This window comes from Pantherophis guttatus, chromosome 1 (genome assembly GCF_059756535.1).
Source record: "Pantherophis guttatus breed Tessera chromosome 1, ASM5975653v1, whole genome shotgun sequence".
In the NCBI taxonomy this organism is placed as follows: Eukaryota; Metazoa; Chordata; class Lepidosauria; order Squamata; family Colubridae; genus Pantherophis; species Pantherophis guttatus.
This window is the reverse complement of record NC_142063.1, coordinates 302,711,959-302,727,841: the sequence shown is the minus strand read 5'-3', so window position 1 is coordinate 302,727,841 and position 15,883 is coordinate 302,711,959. Positions and strand designations below refer to the sequence as shown.

Sequence of the window (15,883 nt, the reverse complement as noted above, 5' to 3'; positions counted from 1 at the left end):
GCAATGCTTATTGGCACCGCTAGGAATAATAATCTGTTATTATTAAGAGAAGCATTGATATGGACATGGGGAAAGGTTAAAAGGAAACATATGAAATTGCCAAACTGGGTTTCACCAATGGAGGCAATGATTTATCCGAACACATTAGATAAAAAAAAGATGATAAGATATAAAGAACGATTAGATAGCCAGGGGAAACTTAAATCAAATGAAGAATTAAAAGAACAGGATATAATTATAGACTGGTGGCCATATCTACAGACACAGTTGAGATATAGAAAGAATATGGAAAAATATGGAATTCAAGGGGTACCACAACAATTGGATAGAATATTGACAGGCAAGGAAGAAAAATTTATAACAAAAGCATATAAATATCTATTAGAGGTAGAAATGGAAGAAGAAATAGTGAAGAGTCAAATGATAGCATGGGCACAAAATGTAGGCCGTAATATAAAGTTAGAGGAATGGGAACAATTATGGAACAAAAACTGTAAATTAACATTGTCGACCGCATATAAAGAAAATCAGTACAAAATGTTTTATAGGTGGCATTTAATACTGGCGAGATTGGCTAAAATGTACGCAAATATGAAACCAGACTACTGGAAGTGTAAATATAAGGATGGAACATTTTATAACATGTGATGGCAATGCCCCAAAGCAAAGAAATATTGGGAACAGTTAAGGAGATGGTTACAGGAGATAACAGGAGAACAATTGAATTTAAACCTGAATTATTTTTATTAGGAATAATTAATCAAAAGATAAAAAAGCAACTCCAACATATCATTTTACATATAGTAACAGCAGCACAAATTGTTTATGCCCAATGTTGGAAACTTGAAAATATACCAGCCAACGAGAGGATTATTCATAAAATATTAGAATGTGCCAAGATGTATAAACTCACATTAGAAATAAAAGGCAAGGAAGAAAAAGAATTTTACAAGGTTTGGGATAAGCGGTATAAGTGGTTAGAATAGAGAAACAAAAATGTATAGAAATAAATGTAGATAACTGTAAGAGACACATGACACAGTACTGTTAAAAATGCTTATTGTTATGTAAATTGGAAAAATGGAAAATAATTTTTTTTTTAAAAAAGGAATAATAATCTGGAGGGGCCATAAGGTTCATCAGTTCTGCCTTCCATCCCAATGAGAGATACAGGTATACCTTGGAGATATTGTGGGTTAAGTTTCAGACCATCACAATAAAGTGAATATTGCAATAAAGCAAGTCACATGATTTTGCGGGTTTCCCAATGCACAGACTTTAATTAAAAATATGTTGTTGCTAAAAAAAATGCTAATCATCATCTGAGCCTTTAGTGAGTTATAATTTTTTTGCTGGAGGAGGTCTTATAAAAACACAATATCTGTGAAGTGGTAATAAAATGAAGTGAATAAATGAGATGTTTGTATTATCTAAAAGAGAAGTTACTCTTACACAATATCTTGGGGATTTTCTATTCTATATATTGTCTGCTCATTGGACCCTATAATAAGAAGGCATCATTTACCAGATATCAAGAAAACATCCTTGGCTTTTACCATGGTTCATTGCATAATCAGCCAGATGTTCAGATAGGACTTGGCATTTTTATCCACCTATTGAATCCTTCCCAAGGATCTTGGATAGGCAGTGATGGCATTAAAGGCACAGGATGTAAGCTGTTTCGAATAAAGCTGCCTTTTGCCATTGACTGGTGGTGATTTTGTCAATGCTGATGGCGTTCAAGTGGTGCTCCAGTTGTTTCGGGATTGCACCCAAAGCGCCTATTACTTATTATTGGTACTACCTTTGCTTTCTTTTGCCACAATATAATATTTCTATTCTCAGGTCTCTGTGTTTTGTTATCTTCTTCAGTTCCTTCTCATCTATTCTGCTCTCTCTAGGTACTGCCACATCCATTCAGACTTTTTGGTCTGTCTTATAGACAATTTTAAATCTGGGAGTGAATTAAGTCCCACTTAAGCTTTTTCTTTCTTTTCTTTCTTTTTTTTTCTTTTTGATTTTATTGATTTAAAAACAAAAACAATAAAAACATATACACAGGAGAAAAGAAGAAAAAAAACGTACATACAGATACAAATAAAACATACACAACATATATAACATTTAAATGTGATGACTTATTTCTTAAGACAGTACATCGGTAAGATATATTTCTCAATATATACTCCCATCTCTCACCTTATATAACGATATTATTTTATTAAGGTTTCGTTGTACTCTGTTGTGTCTCATTTGGTACAGGATTTGGTTCAAGTCTTTTAGGATCATCTTTTTGTTTGGTTTTCCTTTTCTCCAGCCATTGATACCACTTTTGCCAAACCAGATAGTAGTCTGATTCTTCCTTTCCTTGGATTTCTTTAGTGAGTTTGTCCATCTCAGCACATTCCATTATTTTTGATATTATTCTGTCTTGTGTTGGGATTTCTTCCGATTTCCAATTTTGTGCAAAGATGATTCTTGCTGCAGTCAAAATGTGTGCAATTAAATATATTGTTTCTTTTTTGTAATTATTTGTTAATATACCTAATAAATATGTTTCCGGTTTTAATTTCAAAAATGTTTCCCAACACTTCTCCTCTCTGTTGGAAATGCAAAATACAAAAAGGGACATACTACCACATGTGGTGGTTGTGCCCGAAAGCAAAACAATTTTGGAATAAAATCAAAACCCAACTAGAAGAAATAACAGCACAAAAAATACCATTAAAACCCACTTAAGCTTTTTCATTTTCTATAATTTCTTTATTTATGGACTCACCAATTCTTGCTTGCAGGCAAATGGTATTTCTTTCAGATCACCATTGTTGCTACTTTATCATGCCATTGCTTGTAGCCAATCTGTGTGATCTTCTTGCAGCAGCTAACCAGAGTCCATTATTTCTTCAGCTTCTTTGCAAATGCGACACTTGCTGTCTTTCCACTTCTGGCTTTGTATGCACTTGTTTGTAAAATATTATCTTGTGCCTTAACCCTCCTGTCTCTTTCTTCAATTTCCCTGCTATTAACCATTGCCAGGTCATGTTATTATTTGCTTTTTCTGCTATTTTTTAAATGTACTGGCCATGTAAAAGTCATTATTACTATTAATTTTATGTCCAGGAAAGTACCATAGAAAACTTTTGTCAGAAGAAAAAGTTTCTAAATAAAATTAATTATTTTAAATAATTTTTCTTTTTAGAAAAGGTAGATCAAAATGAAAAAGATTATTGAAGCCCATACAATTTACTCTGAGGGATGCATCTGGTTGGTAACTGAATTTCTCAAATTATGTATAGTTTTAACCTCCACCCTCATGACATCAGAAAAATAGAACAAAAGTTATAGGCTCAGCAATTTTGAGAGTTGGTGGCTAAATAAAGTCAGATTTGTTCTTGCTGAAAACAAAGGGGAGGGGAAATAAACAAATAAAAACTAATTTTCAGAACATTAAATTAATATGTTTCAAGTCAGCTATAAATAGTAAGCAGGAAGCAGTGAACAAAAGGCTTTTCCCTCTTGGAAAATTAAATCTGATTCATTCACAAACTGTAAATCAGCCTTGCTTTTAAAACAATAATTAATCAAAGCATTTATCCTAAACAGATGAAGAGGAAAGGACCACAAGTCAGGAAAATGCTTCTCTTAAAAAAACAACATAAAGAAAACTGTAAAACAAAAGCATGAAAGAGTCCTTAAATCACACTCAGAAATGTTTATTTTAGCAACATGTGGTAAAATGCTCCATGACACAATTGGTGTGATGTCTTCACTTTATGTTTCCTAGCACTGTTCCAAAATATGACTCATGTTAAGCAAGATTTCATAGTACATAGCTCCATGATTAAAATGCAACATCTTCTCCAGCTATTTTTGGTCCATGATATATCTACATAAGAAAGCAACTCTAGCAATAAAATATCATCCCTATGTGATTAATACATTAACTCAAAATGATTTTGTTTACTAAATCTTGAGATGTCTCCAAAATAAAATAACGACTGTGCCAGCTACTCAGTGAAGAAGGCAAAATAGTAGCAGATGACGCCCTACCCCAACCCAAAAGGCAGACCTAATCAACTCTTTCCTTGGTTCAGTTGTCTCTATCAAGAGAATGCTGCTAGGTAATTGTGAAGACTTGATGGAGGAATTCTAATTCAAGCTTAATAAAAACATGGGAGTAAATATCTACTGATGTTGAATGAGTTCAAATTACAGAGCCAGAGAAAAAGAACTCAAAATGGCAAACCAGTGCCAGTCTGAGACTGATATTTGGGAAAATCCTGAAGCATGTATGTGACAAGAATAAATCTTGTAAGAAATGCAAGAAGCTTCTTTGATAGATTGAAAATACACTGTGGAGTACACTGTGGATGTTAGATAGCTTGATTTCAAGGACCTGACTTTCTACAAGATCTGAAGACCCAGAGGTTCCTTTTTCCTTTCTATTTGATGTCCAGTATTCCTATTTGATCTCCAGGGTCAGCCCTCTGAGGTAATTCAAACAACAATCACAAACCAATTTGCAACTACCTGCCAACTTCCCCATTGAGTTTCCTAGTGGGAAGCTGGCGAGAAGCATCAGAAATCTTCCTTCTTTCCTCCCTTCCTTCCTTCCTTCACCCATAGAAGAAGACACCATAGAAAAAGACACCATAGAAGAAGACACCCCCTGAGCAGGGGGTTCAACTAGAAAACACCAAGGTCCCTTCCAACTCTGTTATTCTATTCTATTCTATTCTATTCTATTCTATTCTATTCTATTCTATTCTATTCTATTCTATTCTATTCTCATTACTGATAGTATTGATACTGCAGTTAATTTCTGGCTCCATTTTTCAACAATTCCCTTTAATGTTTTCATATATCATTCTATACATCCTAGTACAAGAGTGGATTGTACATTTTCCTTCTGCTTAGAACCTTTTGTCCCCTAAAGTATCCTGTTTCTGAAATCTAAAAACTAACTTATCTTTCTTATGATTTACAATAGCCAGGGTAGCCAAAATAAGTCTGTTTCTCCTGAGAAATCCTTAATTTTTTTATAGTTAATTCCAAAATCTTATAGTAAAAGTCAGTATTCCAAATACATCTGGACCTTTAATTTGTTTACAACTTTCTTAGATAAAATCTTATTTAGCTTTTTGCTGTTTATTTCAAGTTCCTTGATTTTTTAAGTTTATAATTATTCTTTTTTTTTGTTCAGAATTGGAGAAAATGAACTTGAAATTATTTTCTTCCACATATCTAATTTATAGTCCAGAGATTTCCTGGTGGTCTAGTATCCAGGATCCAGGTTTCATTTTGCTCAGCTGTTTGAGATCAGCCAAATTAGAGGTGGATGGGGGTAGGATTGTGGCATAGATGTTCCTTTTGAATCTGGTAATGCAAAGGTAAAAGTCACTGTAAGTGTGTGCATGTTTAAAATAGCAATTAAATAATTAAATCTATTGCAAGTTCATGGATGTGATTTTGATTACAAGTCCATCTTGTCCCCACTTATAATATCTTCATATAAGCCTGATTCCAGATAATCTCCAATATGCTGTGAAAAATTTGGTGTAGCCATTGCAGTCTCTTGACTACACCAAGTAGCTTTTTCACACTGGCTCTGTGTTTTGGCATTTAGACTAAAATAACTTCCCCTCTGTCTCCCAGCCAGTTAGCACTGGCTGCTTTCCTTTTTTTACACAAGGATAATTTGCTGCCCAAATAAGATGCCTATTGTTTTGGCTTGGGTTAATAGCTAAGCCATTTAAAAACATTTGTTGGTAGATGTCATGATAAAACATTAAAAGGGCTCAACCCTAACAGGCAGTTGCATGTGTATCCCTGTTTGCTTCCTTTGTTTAACAACCTTGAAATGCATATGAGCAACCAAATTCTTGCATACCACATTGATAGTTAATATATAAACAGCATACTGGCAACCTTTCCGCCACTGAGATTTCCCCCTCCTTAATCACATCTGTCAATCTTTTCTTGAGAAAAAAATATGGCATTTGATGTAACAGATTAATACATCAACTATGTTGTTATGCAAAAGGAAAAAAAATAGAAACAGAACTGTTTTAATCACGTACAGAATTCCCAAACTCTTCCAATTATCCTCTGGTGAATTTTTTTTTTTAAAGAAAATCAACTGGCTGACACAGATGAGTTTGCATAACGCAGAAAGCTAAAAAAAAAAAAACCCTCAGTTTATAAGAGTACTTATCAGCCTATAATTCCCTCTTCTCGAGTTCATCCAGATCATTACACACATTTGGGAGTTTATGTGTCATCTAAACTAAAACTATCATCATTTTGGGATTTTGGAAACTGAGACTTGTAAATTATTATAAACCTTGGGTAAAAACCTTAGGAAGCCCCAAAAGGCTTATTGGATTATATGGTAAACCATAAATATGATTAAAGAATCCTGTATGTAGTGGGTAAAATGGAGGCATGAGCACTAGAACTAGTTTGATATACGAATAAAAGGAATATTGCTCAGGTTAAGCAAATGTACACAAAGCTGCAGACTGTTCTTTGGCTTCAGAGAACAAAAGCTAAGGAAGCAGGCTGTACAAATAGAAAGAAATATAATATAATAACTTCTAATATAGCCAGTGTTGTTAAGGTAGATCCAGGTTCTAGTTTACAGAATGCTCAACAGAACACCGAAGAGAGACTCCATTTCCTTAGGGTTTTGCGTAAAAACAGGGTGGAACAACAACTGATGGCCTCCTTTTACCGGTCCACAATAGAAAGCATCCTCATTGCATCATGGTTTGGTATGCTGGTCTGACAGCCGCAGATAGAAAAACATTACAGAGAGTGATGAGCACAGCCCAAAACATTGTGGGCTGTCCCCTGATACCACTAGATGAGATCGCTAGGACTCGTTGCCTTAGAAGAGTGAGGAAAATCCTCAGGGATGACTCACACCTCAGTCACCACTTCTTTATCCTCCTACCATCGGGAACGAGTATAAAAGCATAGCCAGCTGCACAAACAGGCTGAAGAACAGGTTTTATCTGTGGGCTATCAGACTCCTGAATGCAAAATAACATCATAACTAAGTAGTGCGATGGACTTGCACTGGTGAAATAGGTCTGGGTGGTTGTTAATATGATTTATTGGGTTAGACATTTTCTGTCTTCACTGTGAGTTGTATTGTGTTGGTGGGGGTGCACTGAGGGAGCTCAACTAATCTCATTGTACATATGTTGTGCACTGACAGTAAAGATTTGAAATTGACTTTCCATTATAGAAGTCCACTAGGCAAGTTTGGGATAATTGGTCTATTTCAGCCCAACCTCTGGGCAAATAGGAGGTGGGAGAACTACATATGCCATGTGAGCTTCTGTGTAAAATGTGGGGTAGAAATCTAGTGAATGTATATCCTGGAGTAGTTATTGAAGGGACTTGCTGAAAAATAAAACACCAAAAAGGGATCAGTTTTTTTCCATAAATTGGCAAGTAATTAGGAGGAAGACAGGGAAGGAAGGTGAGAATCACAGTTGGGCATGAGCTGCATGGTAGTTATTCATAAGAGTAGGGAAGCAGGAAAAAAAGTAATAGTGACAGATACAGTACAAAGAAGAGTCTTTCCTCAATCTATCCTGAGTAGAGTCTAATAGCTGCCTCAGGGTTCTAAATTAAATTATTTATCACACTAGGAATCTTTTCTGAAATTTAGAAATGAACGAGTGAGCTTCTTGCTGGGAATCTTCTTTGCACTACCTTTCAAAGAATGATGATTGATTATAGCATATTTGGGCTGCAAAATCTGGACAGCTATTGGATTTAACACATTCTGTGGAATGGCTGCTGTCTAATTGTCATCCAGGTTTTTGCAGCCTGGCTATGTTATGTTTGAAATGGTCCCTTGAATGTAGGGTGCAAAATTTTATAAAATGCAGCAATAATGGGAGCAAAACTATTATAATGGTATGTGCATGATCTTGGGAGATGGAGCAGGGAGTGGGGGGGAAAGAGGTGCTATCTAGAGAATAATCAGATAAGAGAGGGAATAGCCTGCAGATATATAATGGGTAGAGAAAGAAGCTCAGAAAGATACCTCCCTAACTAATCAGATGATAAAAGTGATGGTGGAGATTTGTAAACTTGCAAGATTCTGTTCATGTAGCCTTACAATAAAATAGAATTAGCTCATGTGGTCATTTTTTTCCTGTCTGATCTACCCAGGAATTCTGGTAACTACAACAACAATAGTAAAGCAATAAAGCAGTCATAATGACTACCAATAAGCCAATAAAAGACATACTTGAAGGCGGGGACAATCTTGGATGATTTTCTGGAGAGATTGGGTAGGGAGGAAAGATTTATGACAGAATCTCAGAAAATAAGGGTTGGAAGATCATCTGGTCCAACCCTTTCCAGTTACAGGTACTGTAGCATCCCTGACAAATGGCCATTTAGTCAGTTTCAATTTTAAATCCTATAAATCAGATGGGCCAGGCCTCTCTCAAATATTGTATTCCTTGTGCACTTGTCACCCTCTGCATATCTAGTTGTTCATTTCCAATATTCTTCTCTCTCTTCTTTGCCTATTCTTTCAAGACAACTCCAGCTGTGTTCCTAACAACTTCATCCTCCTGACCTGTGCTTTGTCACACCTTCCAATATTTTTACTCTTTTGTGTGTGGCTGATCCCACATGGACCAGAAGACAGGATATTTGTCAGCAGGTTGATGAGCCTTGTGAGTCTTTCTGTTAACCCCCTCCTCCCCAATCCATGCCCCAGGAACAGTACATAATTCTCTTGATAGGATGCCTGGATGAGCGATTTCTGCTTCAGTTCCTCTCAATAGGGAGTCTTCAATCACTGAACTCCCTTGTTTTCTTCTCTTCAGAGTAGAAGCCTTTCTCTTTATAGATCTTGTACAGCCTTTTTTCCAGTCCAGGATTCCAGAAACATTATAATCACTGAAGTTCTGGAATCTACCTTATAACTCCTAAGTGTAAGAGTTGTTGTTAGAGGCTTAGAGTAGAAAGATTTAATAAAAAAGGCGCTACACAACAAGATAATGCCTGAAATCTTGCTTAACCAAAAAGGAGAGATGATTACAATAATTTATGTCTATTAATTATATATACTCACTATTTTTTAATTTGTAAAAGAATAATAAGTTTAAAACATGTCTTATAAAGAGAAGTTAGAATCTGTATAGATGATAGGTTGTTTTCGTAAAGCACCAGAGAGGTTGAACATTTAATTATTTCTAGTTGCATCAAAAATATGGGGGTAAATCTTTCAGAAAACATTATCTTTAAGTTTTGTTAAACTTTCTTTTTCATCTTTAATTCACAGCACTTTCACAAGAACATTGAAAGCAACAAAAAAGCTGTGTGAAAGAATTAATTGTAGCAATAAAACATTTTAATCACTATTTATTATACCGATGTATCATTTTATTTGGAACTTGATCGAATGGTTACTGGTACATTTGGCTCAGCCTAGCCCTCCTCAGTGGTTGAATGACAAGAGCAAGAACATTTGGGGTGGCCATGGCTTGGAAGAAAGGTATGAAAATTGTTTGGATAGGTCAGGAAGGGTGAAGGTAGGGTTTGGGAGAAGGGTGCTGGGCTGGGGAAAAATTTTGAAAACTAATGGAAATTGAAATGTTAAGAGAGATATGATGGGAATCTGAGACTGACCAATTCAGAGAGACAGGAAAGTTGATGGCTCAAATCAAACCCACTTTGCACTCCTCAGTATTCACCAATATTAGGTCACCTGATCCTTGGAAAATCTGGTCTCTGATAGTTGGTATTATATGTCAGATAGCTTTGCAATAAGACCACTCTTATCCATAGGTTGGTGATGGAAGAAGCAACCTGCCTGGGAAGTATAATTTAGATCTCAACAGGTCTAAGGTTGGAGTAGTGATGTTCTTCTCTTTGAGTTGTTTTATTGAGTTCTTTTTTTGTGTGGCATCAGCTACACTCTTACCCATTCTATTTTTAAGCACCTAAAAAAAACCTGCTAAACTGGTAAATCAGCCTTCAAAATATTTCATCCTTTCATTTCCCGTATGGAATACTAAACCACTGCATAATCAAGTTTGACTTTGCTGACTTCATGGTGAATTCTGAGACAATCTAGAAGTGCTTTGCTCTTGCTTATTTTCCAGAATATTTTTTTCAACTAGAATATAACATCCATTATAGCCCTATAGCCTATTTTTTTTCAGATCAACCAAAGTATGCCATCTGCCGCTTTTTTAAAAAAGCAGTATTTAACAATCTTTGGGCATAGTTTTAATTTTATCACTCAATTCCAAGTTGACCCCCACTTCAATAGACAATATAACTGTAAATACAGGCAACTGTCAATATATAAAAAGCTAATCCAATGCAAGAGCATAAGATTCTACTAATTCTCATCTAAATTCAAGATCTCTGTAGATACAAATCAACAACTAATGAAAGAAAGTACAGTTACTACCTTTTTAACAAAACCCTGTTTGTACATGCTACATTGATTTTTGTAATGAAGCATTAAAGAAATGTAAAACATTACTCCCGGAAATGATTCTGTTCAGAAATGTTAATTTACTCCACAAGGCAGATTGAAACATACCACCGTCCAGTTATAGACATAACAATACTGTGTTGCTGTTGTGCTTTATCTTTAACACAGTGGAAACAGTGGATAACATATTGCTGTTATTTTCCTCTTAAACAATCAGCAGCAATGATCTTTATTGAGTCCTGGTTCAGTCATAAAAAACATTGCTTCTTCTTCTAACACAAGGATAAAATGAATATCTCCAAGATATATCAGCCATAGTAACTAAGGAAAACATTTATGTTGAGGGGCAACTGAATAGTTGCTTGGAACTAATGAACAACTGTTTCCATCCATATTTTGTTTTGGGGCAAAAAAATGGACTTATGGCTGATCATCCTTGGAAATAGGACCATGGGCTGAGATCAAAAATGAATTTGGAGATTGTTTAATCCATAACCAAACTCAATGTAGGATATGCAGTAGCAGATGGAAGAGCATGTTTAGTGTGCTTGTCACTCGTGGGTGTTCATTTTCTCTTAATGCATCCAAAATTGTTATCTTTTTTGGCAGCTGTATCATATTGCTGATTTAGATTCAGGTTGTGATCTGGATTATTTTAAACTACATACGAGCAAAATACAGGTAGTCCTTAACATACGACTGTAATGGAGTTTGCCCATTACAGTCATATCTCACAATGATTGTAATGTGCCTGACCACTGGATGCTTGGAACTTCAAGTCCAGTTTATTTTTTTTATAGGTCACAACTTCAAATGGTTGCTAGGCAACCAGTCATAAGTCAACTACTATCTATGGACTTTTCTTATCTTAAAGAAGTGCTCTTTATTTTATTTAATGTTACTTTACATCTAAGACCAGGAGCTTATATTATTTTCTATTTAATTTTATCTTTGGTTTTCTGCTTATCATGATTCATCAGATCTATGATCATGATCTGAATTTATTTCTAGATTTATACTGCACATTTTTGTTTAAATATTTAACATTTAATATATGTTAATCTATTATAACAAGATATTGTAAGGCAGTTTAGGACATGGGAAATGATGATTCCAAAGAGGTCCTTGCTGATTTAGGATTCAATAAGATCATAACTTAGTCCAACTCATCAATATACAGTAGATCCAATCTGATATCTCCAGATGTTCTGAATTTGAACTTCCATAATTCTTAGATAGTGTGGTTTTGCCCAAACTGCTTCTTATCTGATAGAGTTCCTCTTATATTTTTAACCTTTGAGGTGGAAAAAGGCTACTGTTACATATGATGGGAGAGGATGTGATAAATTATGAGTTTCTTCTTCTCCTTTGGGCCAGAAATGGCTATGAAATAGAATATTTTCTTTTCTTTTTAGTCTGCCTGTAAATTCAGAGGGTAGCCTTTACTGAACCCAGTTCCATTTGTTAAAATAATATATTTCCTCTGGCTTGGAGAACGTTCAACAGATGTACTGTGTGTGCCTTGGGAGAAGAACTGAAATGAACGATGGGTATTGAAAAGAGCAAACAAATGATCTGAAAGGAGACACTTGGCTTTGATGGATGAAAGCAAGCTTTGCTATGATTAAAAATATATTGCAAATATTGTACAGAATATGAAAACAAATACATAGCATAACATGGAGACTACATCACAGAAATGTTTGCAGGTGGTTAATAGGATGATATATTGCAGATTTTTTTTCATATGCACACAGACATGTTTATACAGAAAAATTTGTGAAGTATGAGATACATTAGAGAATGGCTCTTAATTTTTCTGCTTAGCTGGTAGCCCACCAATTAAAAAACAAAACTTGGTTTATAATTTAAGAGTGGAAACTGATGTTCTGGATTTTTAAAAAATGGCATGTTAAATCTCCCAGCATGACATTTTAAATTTCTTGATCCTACTTCTCAAAAGAACTTTATGATGACCACAAAATAGAGGGGGTTGGGAGTTATTATTTTCCAAAGTAGCCACCCCAAAAAGAAACCTCATATTGACTTGCCTCTCTAGTTGCAATCCAACAGTGGCTAGTGTTCAGAAATAGATCCATTTCTGAAAGAATAGAAACATGTTCAAGTCTTCCAAAGCTGCTTTCCTTGGACAAGTACCTACAGGTCTTTTCCTTATAGCTTTTAATTATCACTTACAAGCAGTTTCCTACTGCTCCTCAGGAACTTATCAGTTTCTTGGTCCCTCTTTCTGTTGTCCTAGTCCACAATATAGCTGCAAGTCATAGGGCAAGGACTCTTCAAGATGGGAAGAGATGACTCAATAGATACTGCACTCTAATCCCCAGACTCCCCGGTGGGAGCAAACAGCAATCTTTTTTGAGTTATTTCTTTGTTGATTTATTTTTACCAAAGTGTTCTGCACAAAGTCATCCAGTTAATTTTGTGCAGGTGTTCAGATTTTTGACATATAATCCTACTCCTTTCTCTGTGAAATACATTGTTTTTGAAGCAGCTATATTTTTCATTTGCTGCATTCCAGGCATAAGAGCTGTCTCAAGTCTCTGCTGTACCAATCAAATTGTGTTTCATTCCTTATACTAGAACTTCAAGCTTCTCTTGTTTATTTTTCCCTTACTAAATGCTTTAGAAGATTAGGATAGGTCAGCCATACAGGTGGGAGCAAAGGTTGAGGTTGACTGTCAATGGTTCTTACATGTTTTATTGAAGTAGGGAACAAAGCTGAATTTTAGTAGCATATGGGAGAACAATTGCTGATCACTTTGAAAATGAAGCTAATGCTTCTGAGAAATGATGTCAAATCTAAATTACATGGCTTTGTAGGAGGAAACAAGAGGAATACATCTGTGCCCTTCCATACGAGGCCCACTTCAATAATTGTGTCACATCACATCTTTTTCAGAGCCCGTTGGAATTTATTGGAGCAGCCAATAAATTTAAAATATAATAACAATAGTAATAACAACATTGGACATATTATTTTTGAACTATTTAGCAGCCAATTTGCTGGATTGTCTGCTGAGCCACAACTTTAACAAGTTCAGGGTTCTTATTGCAAAAGATCAGCAATCCAAGAACAGATTGCTCTTTAAGGTTTGCAGTCTAAATATTGTTGAATTGTAACTTCCCATAGTTCCAGTCAGCATGGTTAGTCACCTTGAGGTCAATCAGTCCCTCACCTCTGCCTTGGACCACTGTGTAGGTATACTTAATTCTTTATTTTAAGGTCATCCAATCTCCTATTACCCAAGGAAATGCTGCATGGGTAAGGATTCTTGTCAGTCCAGGATAAGGGAAATGAGGCAGCCAATGTTATTGCCTGTTTGTCATGGTAGAAAACCTGATCCATACTGAAGTATATTTCATATACAAAAGAAGGTTAATCATAGGCCACAGAAGCAACAGGAGTAACAAAGGCACGCAACTCTTGAGTAACATATGAAGGGGATTTTCAGAAAAACATTGTAAGTGGCTGTAGTAACAGTCTATATAGACAATTTCTGTAGCTTTTTAATGATGCAATAACTATAGGGTATCTCTCAGGATACTGTTGGAAACCTGGAAGATAAGTGGTGTGCTATTGATGCTGCTCACAGGAAACGATACACCGGATATTGGGCTGTCCTCTCCCTGTCTTGAATAAACTGAAGGGTTTTCTCTTCATTGGGCTGTCCTTGGGAGTCACCAAGCATTGGGCAGGGCAGGAAAGTGAGGTTATAAACCAGGTAAGCCAGATCCAGTGCAATAGACTTCTCAAAGCCTGTGAAAGAATGTGATACTTTGCAAAATATTACAAGTCTAGGACATCTTCACATTTTTCTTTTCACATCATTTTGACAAAAGCAGAATTCTCCTGCTGATGATAGTGACCCACCTTAACAAACTTAAAAGAGAAATAAGTTGTTTTGCTGAAATAAGTGTATAAATCTATGTTTAGAGATAGATTGTTGCTAAGAATCAACAGCAATTTGATGGTATGTACTCAATCAATCAATCATAAATGTGAATGTATACAGCTATCAACATTTCTATAACCAATCCACCCACACCTTTTCCCCCTTTCAATGAATCCAGCTAATAAGACCATGGGACTCCTGGCTATAAAGGTGGCTGCTGTAAGCTTGATAGCCTGCAAGGCTAAATCAAACACAATATTTCTTAATAATAATAAATAATAATACTTATCCTCGTAAGTAAGAAATTGAAATCACTGGCCACACATTGTAGATATTCCCAGGATTGGAATGTTTGGGTTTTTTTTTTTTTAAAAAAGATTTGTATCTAAAAAGAGCCTTTGAATCTCACATTTCCAACAGCTCTGTTTCAAAGTTGAAACTTTTATGAATTATGATTACACACTGATTTATGGTATAGTATATTAGAAGGTATTTAATATTTGACTCAAGGTAGAAGAAAGATCAGGAGAGTGAAGGGATATATCATGGGAAACAAGAATTGGATAAAATATTGTTAGGTAATGACAGGAAAGTTTTATCGAGATGCTATTCTTACCTATTATCATTGAAAGCGGGGGAGGAAGTCATCAAAGACTCCATGATTGCCTGGGGCGATATATGGGTTATTCATTGGATTTTCAAAAATGGGAGGAAATTTGGCTTAAAAATTTAAAATTAACTATGGCATCCTCTTATAAAGAGAATATTTATAAGATGGTTTATAGATGGTACCTCCAGCAAGATTAGCTAAAATGTTCCCTGGGACATCTCCACAGTGCTGGAAATGTGGACATAGCAATGGAACCTACTTCCACCAATGGTGGACATGTCCGCTGGCAGCTAAATATTGGATGAAAATACAATGATGGTTGCTTGAAATTATACACTGTAGAGTGGAACTGAAACCTGAAACCTTTCTGTTGGGGGTTAGACCCGCAAATATTGGATTGACTAAATGGTATCTGATGCTGCACATAATCACTGCAGGGAGACTGGCATTCGCACAAGAATGGAAGAATGAGGACTTACCAACGGACTCAAAAATAATTTATAAAATTATGGAATGTGCGGAGTCCAACATACTTACAAAACTGATCAAGGGTAAAAGAGACTCAGATTTTTATAGTAGTTGGAACATGTGGTATGATTGGATCCAGAAACGATGGGAGAGAGATCAAGGATAATATTGGATTATAATTATAGAGGATGGTATAATTGTGGTAATCAATAAGTATTGGAAATGTAAATTTGTATATAAGAATATGTAAATAGTTTCTATTTTTACTTTCTGATTATTGGTGTATATATATATGGATATTTTGGTGATGTTACACCGTGATAGAAAAACTATTATACATTTGTTTTTGTTTTTTTGAACTATAATAAAAATTTATTAAATAAAAAAAGAAGGTATTTAATATTTGATGGA

At 35.3% G+C, this 15,883-nt stretch overlaps 1 long non-coding RNA gene across 1 annotated transcript; it reads right to left on the bottom strand.

Annotated features, from left to right (window-relative positions):
- Positions 1-720: 720 nt before the first annotated feature.
- On the bottom strand, positions 721-3,290 carry LOC117671412 (uncharacterized). The gene is made up of 2 exons (XR_004592845.3): positions 2,780-3,290; positions 721-2,481 (listed from the first exon to the last, which is right to left on the bottom strand). It is a non-coding gene; the product is annotated as an uncharacterized LOC117671412 (long non-coding RNA).
- Between the last annotated feature and the right edge of the window lie 12,593 nt (positions 3,291-15,883).